The following is a 14,321-nucleotide window of genomic DNA, read 5'->3' on the forward strand; positions in this document are numbered from 1 at the left end:
CTGTTACTCCAAATAAAGACTTCACGTTCAGTTCTTCACATGTAGATCAGGAGCTAAAGAAACCTGAAAAAGACAAGCGAGTGAAGACTTCTCAAACGAATAGTCTACCAACAAGGAGAAGTAAGAAGAGGGGCAAGCTCAAAACTACTTCCTGGTAAGATAAGTAATCCATTGCAAAATATAAAAGTAAGTTTAAGGTTTTCACAGAAATTTATGAATGTAAATGTTTAATCTAGATGGAGAGTAAGAAGGAAGACGAAGCAGTACTAGCAGAGTTTTGGAGCTGTCTCTTCTCTGTCCCAACCCCTTTCCCCCCTTTGAAACTTACCTGCAATGGAATTCTAAATGCCTAGCAGGGGAGGTTCTGAGAGGGGCATTGGTACTTAGCGTCATTCTGCTCCTGTGTGATATACATAAATTGGAGGTACTGGCCTTGACACCCGTTGAGTGCGCGGCCTCTGGTTGGGGGCCGAAGGGACACTTATGGTGCCCCCTCTGTTGATCCCTGCATGCCAGGGATGAACCACACCTCCCATTTCCCTATAGGAGCATGCATTACGGCCAGTTTACATACGTAATGCAGGCTCCCATAGTGAAATGTAGGAATGGGACCGAACAGTGTTTGATCGCATCTTAACTAGGCAGGCAGGAAGGCCAACCGGGTGTCGGTCGTTCCCAGGAACGAGTCGTGTTGGGCAGAAGGAATTTCACCCGACATCGAAATTGCCCCTTACATACTAAAATTATATTTCTACATTTTAACAAACATTAAATAAATCACATAATTACTACAATTTTTCATAATTATTATCAGTTAAAACAAATATTATTAATATGATTAAAATAACACGCTATAGACACACAAACATAACAGCCAACAATCAAAATGTAATGGAAATAAAAAAAGAATAACACAATTATCATATTAAGTAATATAAAAACTATTTTTAATAAATAAGAAATAATTTTCAATTTATGATGACTTACATAACTTCCAACCGTATTCCTTTACAAACTGAATACACACCTAAAACATAACTTCACAAGTTTGATAATTCCACAAATTACCTAATTATCAAATAAATAATTAATAATAAATTCATAATTATTATCAAGAAATTATTTCCTAATTAACTTCCCACCTAGTACCCCTAAAACAACCTGCACCTGATGTATAACTTTAAAAAATATCTTAAATACACAATGTAGATAATGAATTAGCAATTAAATATTTAACTTTAATTGAGCATTATTAATTAATTAATTATAATTGATCTACTTCCCACCCTGTACCCCTACCTTCCCCACAACCCGCTACAACACAAAAAATGACAGTTACTAAATAAATTACATTTAAAAACAGCTAAACTTTTTTAAACTATATTAAAAATATTAACAATAATTATCAAACACATTATAACATATACAATTAAAACACATTATAAAATACGTAAAGATAATTTAAAAACAATATTTCTGTAAACAATATTAGCAACATAGCTATTTTTCATATCGATATTACTTACCTTAGAAAACCAATATTTTTGTCACCGATATTCCTGCATCACGACATTTGTGTATCACAATATTAAAAACTCAATATTTGTGTGCCTCGTATTTTTGACACAATATTTTGTCTGAATATCTGGGTCCACCATGAGAGAGCTTGAATATTGAATGAGAGCCCTTTTAGAGCCTTTGGAGCTGTTCTGCTGCCTCCCGTACATGCAGTACAGTGCAGTAACTTCACTTTCTGCGCTGCGTTGCATGATTTATATGTACCACTGGGATGAGGTATCTAAAACAGGCATTTGTCTGTGGTGTGCTATTATATTAATCTTGACGTTTTTATGGCACTTCAGCAATGTCAATGTTTGTGGAGTGATCAGGGATAAGATCATGTGATTTCATGTTCTGTGTAGAGGCAGGGTCATAGATCATATGGTGTCACATCCAGTGATGTCATTAAGGTCTAAGCGTATCTTATGTCACTTACACTTTCCCTGTCAATCTGTGTCAATGATTGGGTTACTAAATTGATTGCCCTTCTGGACCTACTTTCTCTTTGGAAACTCTCTAATGTATTTTGATAAGACTTATGATACTTTCCTATTTGCATTTAAGAAGATGTTTGAATGTTCTGATCTGGAACATTCCAGGGAGGAAGCCTTGTGTGATATCCAACAAGGATAGTTTTATCTATGTATTTTTGTATTTTATTTTGGTAATTTGTTAAGGGCACCATATCCCCTATAATAGACTCTTGGCACTGTCAGGAAATTGAATTGTTCAAGAAGGGAAAATTGCTAGGTGCCTTCCGACCTGACCATAAAAACCTATTGGCAGAAAGCAATCCAACATGTCCGCTGTGCATGCAGCCAGGTTTTACATTTTTTTCTCAGTCTGATTAGTTTTGACTCAGGAAGTAAGGAGAAGGGTGCTAATCCCCAGATCTGCCCCCACCACTCATAAAGCTTTGCCACAAATGTCTTGTATTTTAAAATGACAAACAGGGCGTGAGATTGAGACCACAGTGTTCAGTGGGGGTGTGGGAAGGAGCATTTTTTAACTATCCAATTTAGGAAAAGGATTCCAGTGTTGTTATTTATTTTATGCATTATACTAGCCAGATTAATTTGTACATGTGTAATAACTGGTAACCATCATAAGTGTTTCAGGTATCATGAAACACTGTCCATAATATGCAGATTAAAAATGCATTATGTGGGATTCTAAATAATTAGCAATGCAACAATATTTTTCTTAAGCAGTCCCAGATAAATGTATTTCATAAAGTCAAACCTGGACTGCTTAAATGCTTTTGCCAGTGTATATTTTTGACAAAAATGTAAAAAGGGAAACTGTATTTACGAGAGCAGAGCCAGAAGTGGCGGGTTTTTCCACTACTTCAGTTTGTGGATCCAAAGTTTGATTAGTGTCCAGGAGATTCCATAACTTCATGACTACCTCAATGGAGTGGGACTGCTACTAAGTGAGAATTACCAGGAGAAGGCCTCCGAAAGGTTAGTATTGGAGCATGCTAGGATACTTTCTACAGGATTTAACTACCAGTCCAACTTCTTATATAATATAATTCTCCTGGGAGTACCCATTTTTACCAGCATTTAGATTTTCTATCAGATTGATCGCCAACTGTGTCCCATCTGAATACAGGTAAGGGATGACTTGGAGCCTATGGAGCCTATGCCTATGCATAGGCATGCCTTGGAGCCTATGCCTATGACCTGTGGTCCTAGATACAGATTGAATAAAATAGGGGACAAAGAGAAGCACTGTGTGGCACCCACTTCAGATGTATAGTGTTTCTATTGAACGGACCTACTTGGATTACTAGGCTACAGTCAATTGCAAATGAGGTAATTCAAGCCAGCATATTGCCCCAACTTTCTTCAGCCATTGAGTCAATACAAAGAGACTTATTAAGATTTTGGCAGTCCATGGACCACTGTCCTGGTGTTAGCGGTCCGATGGTGGTGAGCCATCTGTCATATTATGATTGGGCCACATTGGCTTTGCGAAGACCCCTGCTGAACAAACCTGCTCCACCAGCACACCTCTGACCACCGGGGTTACAGTTGGTGGAAGGCAGCCTTTATAGGGCAGTAAAGAGGAGCAACACTGCACACATATTAAGAGTTGGCTTTTCCTGGAGCTGACTCCGGCATTAGGACTGCAGCCAATAGGTCAACAGAGACGAAGGATTTGGGGGGCATAAGCACCCATTTCCATTTCTACGCAGCAGATTTCAATGGAGATCCCTTTCTCCAGGTCCCCCCTAAACAGCAGCATCATCACCCTGTCTGCGGCAAAATACAGGTAAGTGCTTTGGTACCATATACCGATTACTGGGACTTCCCACATATGGGTTGGATTACGGCAACGCATAGGTGATATTTCCCTACATATATCAGGCATATGTGTGCATTCAACACATATGCAGCCGGAATGTAAACATGGCATCAAGATAAATATAGAAATACATTTACCACCACCACAAGATCGCCACCGCCCCTCAACCACTCATAATACAGCAGTGGGAAGTCCAGAGGCAGAAGGGTCTCCTAACGGTCATGGACACGGTCCTTCGGCGGTCGGACCGCTGAACTCGTAATAAGCCTCAAAACGATCAATGGTATCAAAGGCAGCTGACAGACGCAATTAATAGTCAACCCATGCTCACCCTTGTCTTTCATCATTCAATCTGAGCTCGTCAGTTATGGATGTCACTGCTGGCTCTAGGCCTAACCCTGCATGAAACGTTCTTGCTAGTTATTTGTGGTGTGATTTGGTTCAACAAAGTCCTAAATTTACTTCTTAAATTTACCTCCAATGTTGGTAAAAAAGGTAGCAGGGAGAAAGCGCGATAGTTGGCTGGCTCTTCTGTGTCAAGGCCAGGCTTTTCAAATAGAGATGAAATATGTGTTTCTCTAATTCTTTTGGAACAGTACCCTATTCACAGGAGTTCATTTTCTTTGTTATTAATGGTGCGGGCTCCAGACAAGCCACTTTTAGAATGTGAATAGCACACCAGTAGTTGAGCCTTCTGGTATGTTATGATGCATACGAATTACAACTTCCTCCTTCTTAATGCTTTAAAATCGAATAGTTCTGCTTATCTACTCTGGAGCCTCGGGGCAACTCTTATACGTAAAAAACATTGACCTTCGATGGTACTGGTATTGGTTTGGCTGGTAAACTGCAAGTTCAGATCATTGCGATTGACGGTATCAACAAACTCATGTGCCTGGATCTCAGTGCCTTTCCAGATGCAAAAGATATCGTCAATGTACCTCAACCAGAGGATGATGTGCTCTCGGAATGGTCTGGTCCTATAGACAACCTGCTCCTCCTGCCAGCCGAGGTATAGTCCTGCAAAGCTGGGGGCGAAGCAGGTTCCCATCGCTGTTCCCTGGATTTGTTTAAACATTTTGTGGTCAAGTTAGTGCACTTTTTAAAGGTTTTAACTACTTCATCTCTATCTGATTTTTTACTGATATCTAACTGGGATCAATAAGAAGCACTTGTGTATTTGTTCATTTTATGGTGGTTTATGAAAAATGACTGCAGGCTCGTATGAGCTGTACTGGCGACTGGAATTTATTTTGAATATGGATATTATTTGATATTGATGATTATTTGCATGTGCCGATGACTGGCTAGATTTTGAATGCCCACTGGGGCAAAATTGTAGAATTTACGGTTGATGTTATTGACAATATTATGTCACTATACAATTAAGTACCATGCAGACGACAACTCGAGTATTGTCTTGACTGATTACGCCCACTGCGGCATAATTTAAACATCATGCATTACGGGGTTTGTCAGTAGGGCCTGTATGTATTGATTTGTTTTTTACACATTAGCTCTCACTAGAGAGCAGGATGTATTTAAACCAAAAGCGTGCAGCTATTAGATTTATTTAGGCTGACGTTCGCCTAGAACCGCTCAATTGCCACCGGAACGATCACCTACTAATACGTGATGTTTATATTTATTTCGCTGCCTTTGATCATTTTATTTTTACAGACCGACTACATTATTTGTAAAGTCTGCAATTTTGATCTGTAGTGCACTGCTTTACTTTAGTCATTCCTAGTGAAAGTTTTTAAATATCAACCTGTTAACTTTATCAGTATAGACGATGAACACAGGAAATATGTCTTCTATGTTTATAGCACGTTATCTGCACTAGCACTTTAAATGAAGCTGATGTAACACCGTCTTTTGCTGGTGAAGATGGAGTGATTTAAGTCCGAAATGCGTTGGACCTAGTGTGGACTAAATAAACACACTTTGCAACAGAGGCCACGGCTCCAGTGTTGATTTTCACCTTGTAACGAGGAGTTGCGCATTGGTTCGTTTTGTAGATTACATGGGGGTAGCTACCCCTGCCATGTGCCTGCTGAGGAAGTGGCTTGGGTGAAGTTGAACTAGAAGGTAGATATATGTATATACATATACATATATTCACTAACGTTATAGTTAGGAATTAGCATTTAAAAAACCTTGCAAATTCACTGAAAAAACCGTAGGTTTCACACACGTTATAGTTAGGAATTAGCATTTAAAAAACCTTGCAAATTCACTGAAAAAACCATAGGTTTCACACATGTTATAGTTAGCTGGACATTTCACTCGTAAAAAAACAATGAAATTCCCCGGTTATAGTTAGTTCAGCTAACTATAACTCGCGCGCCTGCAATCCACTGCTGATGACGTCACATATTACATCACTCATGACATGGTCAGTGACATCACTCATGACATCACTGATGACATCTCCAATGACATCACTGATTACGCTCGTGCACGGCACCGTGCGCGCACGGTGCGCGCCTATAGATATTTATGTACTTTTAACTGCAATTTTCTCAGGAACTACTGAACAGATTGACACCATATATGCAAAAGGCACATCCCTGACCTGAGGACTACCTCTTTGCCAAATTTCAAGTAATTCTGTTCAGCCGTTCGGGCTGTACCTTCGACTAAAGGTCCTATGGGAAAATGCATATAAATACAATGAGATTTCTTCATTGATTTTGTGTGTACACTGTAAGTGCAGCGACTACCTCAATGCAATTCAATACAGGATTTTAGTATTTAGAATAAATTGCAAAGGTGCACCTGGTGTCTTTTTGCACGGAAACGGCTACTCTGCATTTCATTATCAGCACTTTAATGCAACTAAAGTTGAGATAAATCTAACACAGTATTCAGAAGTTGGTGCAAACTGGAGACATCACCAGTATTCCCGCGATGAGTGCCCCAAAATTTACCACCATGGTGGACACCACCAAATAACAGTAATAAGAACAAGAAAGAGTCACACAGCAGTTGAGAAAACAACCCAAAAGGTTTTTTTTTTATGAACTTTATTTTTTTTATAAACAAATATAAACAATAAACTATTTTCAAACGTAATTTGTTTATTAACATAGATATATTTATAAAAAATAAACTAACAAAAAACAACAAGACGGAAGACTCCTGTGGAGACCATGGATGACGACGACAGAGCCTGGAAAATAAAGCACAAAATAAGGACGTGTGTAATGCGCATATCAAAGGACTGAGAGAGAGAAACTGAGAAGGAAAAACAAGCCAGAGAGAAAAAGAGAGGGAAGGAAAGAAAGGGAGAAGGGAGAGAGAGATAGAAGGAAAGGCATGAAGAGAGTGAGAGAGAGAGGGAGAGAGAGAGAGAGAGAGAGAGAGGGAGAGATAGAGAGAGAGAGAGAGAGAGAGAGAGAGAGAGACTGAGAGACTGTTGCCTCTGCACATCCATAAGCAAATAATTACCTGGTGCCACCGGAGTGTGCAGCAGTGGGCACTCCACGTGCCACTCATAACTCCGTCGATCTCAGAGGTGTTGCTGAGTCCTGAGTCATGAATGGCGGAGACCACATCAGCTTCTCCGTGGATGTCACAGATGTCGCTGAGTCATGAATGGCAGAGACCACATCAGTTTCTCCGTGGCCTGGCAGATCTCACACATGTCACTGAGTCCTGAGTCATCAATGGCGGAGATATAATCGAAAAAAACTTACATACATATAAATAAATCAAGAACATAGTTCAGTGCGGGGCACTGAACTATGTTCTTGATTAATTTATATGTATGTAAGTTTTTTTCGATTATATGTTCAATATTTATGTATGTATTAACCCAATTGAATTTTTGTAAAAATTGAAAATAATAATTCAACCAAAAAATAAATAAATATGAGAGATATATATTTTTATATCCATAATCGTTGTTTGGTGTTTTATGTTATTCAATCACATTAGCAGGTAACGCACCCTCTTCCCACATTACCAACATACGCCCAACAACCTTCTTGGGACCAGAGGTGTCCCTGTGCGGTTGGACAAAGAAGAATTGTGAGAAGGTGGCCTGATATATGCTGTCCACTAGTTCTAGTGGGCACCTTGTATCAGTCCTAACAACCCCTTATGGTGAATTGGTTAAAGACAACCTTTATTGAAAGCTATCCTAGTGGTAGCTATGGAGAGCAGCCTTCAGGCTAAGTCTTGAAGGAATGTAAAGCAGCTTGTTTTACCAGTCTATAATCTCTTGAATGATCAAATGAAAAGACAACCACACCAGGTATATATTTCAAATATATGTATTTAAGTTAAAACACACCCCTCTAGTCTCTTAATGAGACTGGAGTTCGAAGTACTTAAGTTACAAGATAGCAATCATCAGTAATAGCACAAATACATGTTTGGGCCCTAGGGGCGTACCAAACCATATACTAAAAAAGTGGTATAAAACCACGACTGAACTAGACACAAGGCCTAGAGCCTGTTGAATCGCTGGGACCCCAAGGAACCACCCAAGGTAGTGACACAGGGGACCCAGGTGGACTGTATGCAGTTTGTAAACACAACCGCGGGTTCCCGTTATATTCTATGAGCTATATCGCGGTTGGAAATATAAAGATTACGGACACTTCTAATCGAGTCAGGACCAAACCCTTTTGGACTTAAGAAGTTCTAGGGCTAGCAACCACGGGAGCACTGGAGTACTCAAGTTACCTCACCCAGGGAAGCCGGGTGCATAGGTGTCTTTTGGTGTCGGGTCGCGTCGTCGATTTCAATGGGAGCCTGCAAAGAACTGCTGCTGCCGTGAAGAGGAGAAGTGTCCGAGGAGATCCAAGCCTGGATCTAGGATGGAAGGAACCTGAAAGCAGAGGGGACAGAGTCTGGGTCACCAACCAGTAACTGAGGGCAGGATGGACCAATGCCAACAGATGTTGGGTGCCTCAGGAGAGTTGACGGGTGTCTTGACTCTTCAGCCACGAGATCCAGGAGGCATCAATGAAGTCCACAAGCCGGATTCTAGCTGTCCCACAAAGTCTGTCGAGTTTTGCGGTGTCACTGACCAGATTGGACCCAACAAGCCTTGGCAACGCAAGTCACTGGAATTCAGAGAAAGGACTGCGGTGCAGACCAGCAAGGTCTGAGGGATTCACCCAGCAAGGGTAAGTCAAGGCACATCTGGTGCAACAAGGAAAGCCCAAGCAGAAAAAGAGTTGCCTTCGTGGGGACCTGCTAGCCGACTGGCTAGTGATCGCGAAGGACCCTCAAGCAGTCATACTTGGAGCTGGCCCACGGGTCACTCGTGGAGTGGAGGCCAACAATCTTCGGTGCAGGAAGTGCTCAAGGCTGTGGCTACTGGGAGCCCAAAGCACAACTTTGAGGAGGACCAGGAAGATAGTGTTGCTGCAAAAGTTCACGGTGTCCAGGGGTCACTGTTCCACATCACCCACTTTGCTTTGCTGTGGACTCAGGGTAGCCTTGGAGAAGTCTGGAAATTCACCTCTGGTGATGCAAAGACTTTGGTGTCTGGCGGGAGCTTCAGCGATGCAGACCGGTCAGTTGCTTCTTTGGTGCCTGCCAAGCAGGGGAGTCACTCCTTCACCCCAATGGAGATTTCTTCAGTCTTCTAGTCAGGATAGAAAGTCGAAAGTCCAGGATATATGTTGCAGAGTTTCGTCCAGGGTAATCTAAAGTCCTAGGGACTGGATTCCTTTACTTATAGTAAGTTTAGGGGATGGACTAACTCCAAGGCCGCACCTATGGGTGGGCTTGGAAAGAGGGGTGGTTACACCCATTTCCTTTGTCCAGTTTTGTGCCAGAGCAGGGGCAGGTAGCCCCTGCAACTGCTTTGAACTGAACTATGCACAGGGACACTAAGTGTGCCCCCAGTGCAGGACTTCAAAGTACCAGAGAGTGCTCCCGCCCAGCACCAATACACATCTGCCTGTCTGGGGAGGTGGTTACACCTCCCTTCGACAGGAAACCTATTGTCCAGGCCTCCCCTTCCGGAGTTTCGGTCAGCAGCAGGAGGCCTGACCCGTGTCTTTGGCAGAGGTATCCATTTTGTGATGCCAGGGCTCAGGAAAGTCCTACCGGGTTTAGCCAGTGTGAACATGTCTCTCCCTCTAGAAGGGTGGAATGCTACCCCCGCTGCCAGAATTGGCAGGGGGGTAGTATTCCAAAGCGGTTGATATCAAACACGACCTGTTTTGATGCAGCCATTCCAAAGTTAGCATTTACTGCGTGGTTATAATGCACTTAAGAGTATATGGTATGGCTGTATCACTGAACAGCTATAAGGAAGTATTTCTGAAAGCTGCAGAGGGGCTCAGCTCATGCTTGGGCATCCTCTCACACAAAACCACGCACTCTGCCTTCAGGATTGTCAAGGCCTGCCATAGGAGTGACTTATAGGTTTATATGTGTCTGCATATATATATGGATATAGGTAGCCTATACCACGATAAGGGGTGCAAGCACACCCTTACCCAGGCTGCAGTAGCAGACCTGTGGTGCCATTTTGGAGTGCTTCCCAGGGGTGGCATAATCCATGCTTCAGCCCCTGGTAGACCTCTGAGGTACCTATGCCCTAGGTACATAGTATACCATATACTAGGGGCTTATAAGGCACTCCAGAATCCAATTAGATATGTACCTAATGTACATGCAGACCATTTTAGAGAGGAAGCAGCTAGGCTGCGGTCCTGTTTAGCAGGGTGACAGCCAGACTAAGGTTGAACAACAGTGAAACACCAGCAAAAAGTGGGGGGTACCCATGTGAAGCAGATCCTACTCTCCTACAAGAATCTTAGTCATGTATAGATATACATATAAAAAAATTATATAAAGAAAAGAACAACAAATAAGACTGAAGGGAGTTTGGTGCTGTGGTCGCAGCCACGAAGTTGGGATCACTGCCATTCAGGACTCAGGACACAGTTACATATGTGAGATCGGCTTGTGTTAAATAGGGTTAGTTGCACCAGAAGCATTGAGACTGTATGAGCCTGTGATTGTGCTTGGTGTGGACAGCCTCACTGGGAGCAATGTGTATTGCCTACTGGACTGCGTCATGTGGAATCAGGACTCTATCTGAATTGTGAGGCCTGCTGACCATAGTGTAGGCCAGAGGTAGCGGTGAGCAAGGGCCCACAGCCACGTGCATACGTTGGTGGCTCCACCAGCCTGCGTAGTGCAGGTTCAGTGGCACCACATGTCGCCGGCATTCTATATGCAAATACCCCTCACTAATCGAAGGGACTGTGGTGCTGTGGTCGCTACCACGAAGTTGGGGTCACTGCCATTCAGGTTTAGGACATAGTTACACATGTGGGATCGGCTTGTGTTAAATAGGGTTAGTGGCACCAGAAGCATTGAGACTGTCTGAGCCTGTGATGATGCTTGGTGTGGACGGGTAGCACTGGGAGAAATGTGTCTTGCCTACTGGACATCGTCTGGTTTTTCAATGGTTTTAATTAACTATGCAAAAATAAACTTGAACTTGAAAAGCGTCATGTGGAATCGGGATTCTATCTGAATTGTGAGGCCTGCTGACCATAGTGTAAGCCATAGGTAGCGATGAGGAAGAGCCCACAGCCACATGCATATGTTGGTGGCCCCAACGGCCTGCGTAGTGCAGGTTCAGTGGCACCACTTGTCGCCAGCCTTCCATATGAAAATACTCCTCACTAATCGAAGGGAGTCAGGTGCTGTGGTCGCTGTCACGAAGTTTGGGTCACTGCCTTTCAGGACTCAGGACACAGTTACACATGTGGTATTGGTTTGTGTTGACTAGGGTTAGTGGCACCAGAAGCATTGAGACTGTATGAGCCTGTGATGGTGCTTGGTGTAGATGTCCTCACTGGGAGTAATGTGTGTTGCCTACTGGACTGCGTCATGTGGAATCGGGACTGTATCTGAATTGTGAGGCCTGCTGACCGTAGTGTAGGCCAGAGGTTGCAATGAGGAAGGGCCTACAGCCACGTGCATACCTTGGTGGCCCCATCTGCCTGCATAGTGCAGGTTCAGTGGCAGCACTTGTCGCCAGCCTTCAATATGCAAATACTCCTCACTAATCAAAGGGAGTCAGGTGCTGTGGTCGCTGTCACGAAGTTGGGGTCACTACCATCCAGGACTCAGGACACAGTTACACATGTGGGATCGGCGTGTTTTAAAGAGGGTTAGTGGGACTACGTGTCGCCGGCTTTGCATTTCGAAATATGGCTCACTGATCGAAGGGAGTGTGGTGCTGTGGTCGATGCCATGGACCTGGGGTCACTGCCATTCAGGATTCAGGAGGACACAGTTACACATGTGGGATCGGCTTGTGTTAAAGAGGGTTAGTGGGACTACATGTCGCCAGCTTGGATATCGAAATATGCCTCACAAATCAAAGGGAGTACGGTGCTGTGGTCAGTGCTACGGACTTGTGGTCACTGCCATTCAGGACTCAGGACACAATTACACATGTGGGATAGGCTTGTGTTAAAGAGGGTTAGTGGGACTATATGTCGCCGGTTTGTATATCGAAATATGTCTCACAAATTGAAGGGAGTATGGTGCTGTGGTCGGTGCTACGGACTTGGGGTCACTGCCATTCAGGACACAGAACACAGTTACACATGCTGGATCGGCTTGTGTTAAAGAGGGTTAGTGGGACTACGTGTCGACAGCTTGCATATCGAAATATGCTTCACAAATCGAAGGGAGTATGGTGCTGTGGTCGGTGCCACAGATTTGGGGTGACTGCCATTCAGGACTCAGGACACAGTTACAGATGTGGGATCGGCTTGAGTTGAACAGAGTTAGTGGCACCACATGTCGCCGGTCTTCCATATTGAAATAAGCCTCACTGATCGAAGGGAGTCTGGTGCTGTGGTCGCTGCCACGGACTTGGGGTCACTGCTATTCAGGACTCCGGACACAGTTACACATATGCTTGTGTTAAAGAGGGTTTGTGGCACCACATGTCGCCGCCATTGCATATCAAAATAAGCCTCACTGATCAGAGGGAGTCTGGTGCTGTGGTCGCTGCCACCGACTTGGGGTCACTCCCATTCAGGACACAGTTACACATGTGGGATCAGCTTGTGTTGAACAGAATTAGTGGCAGCACGTGTCGCCGGCCTTCCATATGGAAACCTCACTGATCGAAGGGAGTCTGCTGCTGTGTTTGTCTCATGGAGTTGGGGTTACTGCCATTCAGGACTCAGGACACAGTTCCACATGTGGGATCAGCTTGTGTTGAAGACGGTTAGTGGCACCAGGGTGTCGCCAGTCTTCCACAGTGTAGCCAGAGGTAGCGGTGAGCAAGGGCCTACAGCCACGTTCATACGTTGGTGGCCCCACCGGCCTGCGTAGTACAGGTTCAGTGGCACCACGTGTCACTGGCCTTTTATATGCAAATATCACTCACTGATTGAAGGGAGGCTGGTGATATGGTCGCAGCCACGAAGTTGGGGTTGCTGCCATTCCGGACTCAGGAACCAGTTACACATGTGGGATTGGCTTATGTTGAACAGGGTTATTTGGCACCACGTGTCGCCGGTCTTCCACAGTGCAGGCCGGAGGCCGCGGTCAGCAAAGGCCCACAAGCACATGACGTTGACTTGAGCTGCCCAGATTGGGAGCATTTGGTCTTCTTAACCAATTATAGTCTCTTACACAATTTGCGTCGCTACAAATCTTAAATTGTGAACCGTGGTAACTCCAGTGTAGGCCGGAGGCAGTGGTCAGGATGGGCATACAGCCACATGGCGTTGAGTTGAGCTGCGCAGTTAGTGGCACCTGGAGCACTCAGCTTGTGCGCACCCTGCGATGATACGTGGTCCCTGCGGGCCGCACTGGGAGCAATGTCTTTTTTCTAATGAATTCTACCTTAATAAAGTCACATGGCGATGACTTGTGGCACAGTGAGTTAGTAGCACCTGAAGCACACAGCGTGCAAACAGCCTGCGATGATACGTGGTCCAGACGGGTCACACTGGGAGCAATGTCTTTTGTCTAATGAATTCTGCCTTAATAAGGCCACATGGTGATGACGTGTGGCGCAGTGAGTTAGTAGCACCAGAAACACTGAGCGCGTGCGCAGCCTTCGATTCTGCGTGGTCTGTGCGGCCCCCACTGGGAGCAACGTGTCTTGCGTACTGGAGTGCGTCATCTGCAATCGCCACTGCATCTGAATTGTGAGCCCTGCTGTCTGCAGTGTAGATCGAAGGCATTAGTCGGTACAGACATAAGTCTGCGGTGTTGTGCCGCTGGGTTTGCAGAGGGCCTGTGTCGAGGAGGCCACGGTCATGGCGGCAGCCACGTGCCAGGGTGAGGGCCGCCGCTCTGGCAGAGTCGTTGGTCTTCCCACGAGTGAACTACGCCCAGGGCCTGGCCTATTTATTCATACTTGTACGCTGTAATAGCGTACGTTGGACCAGCCCACTCCCCTTCCACTTCCAGGGGGGACAACACAGCTACATGAC

The sequence above is a fragment of the Triturus cristatus genome, chromosome 5_2, assembly GCF_964204655.1.
Source record: "Triturus cristatus chromosome 5_2, aTriCri1.1, whole genome shotgun sequence".
NCBI classification, from domain to species: domain Eukaryota; kingdom Metazoa; phylum Chordata; class Amphibia; order Caudata; family Salamandridae; genus Triturus; species Triturus cristatus.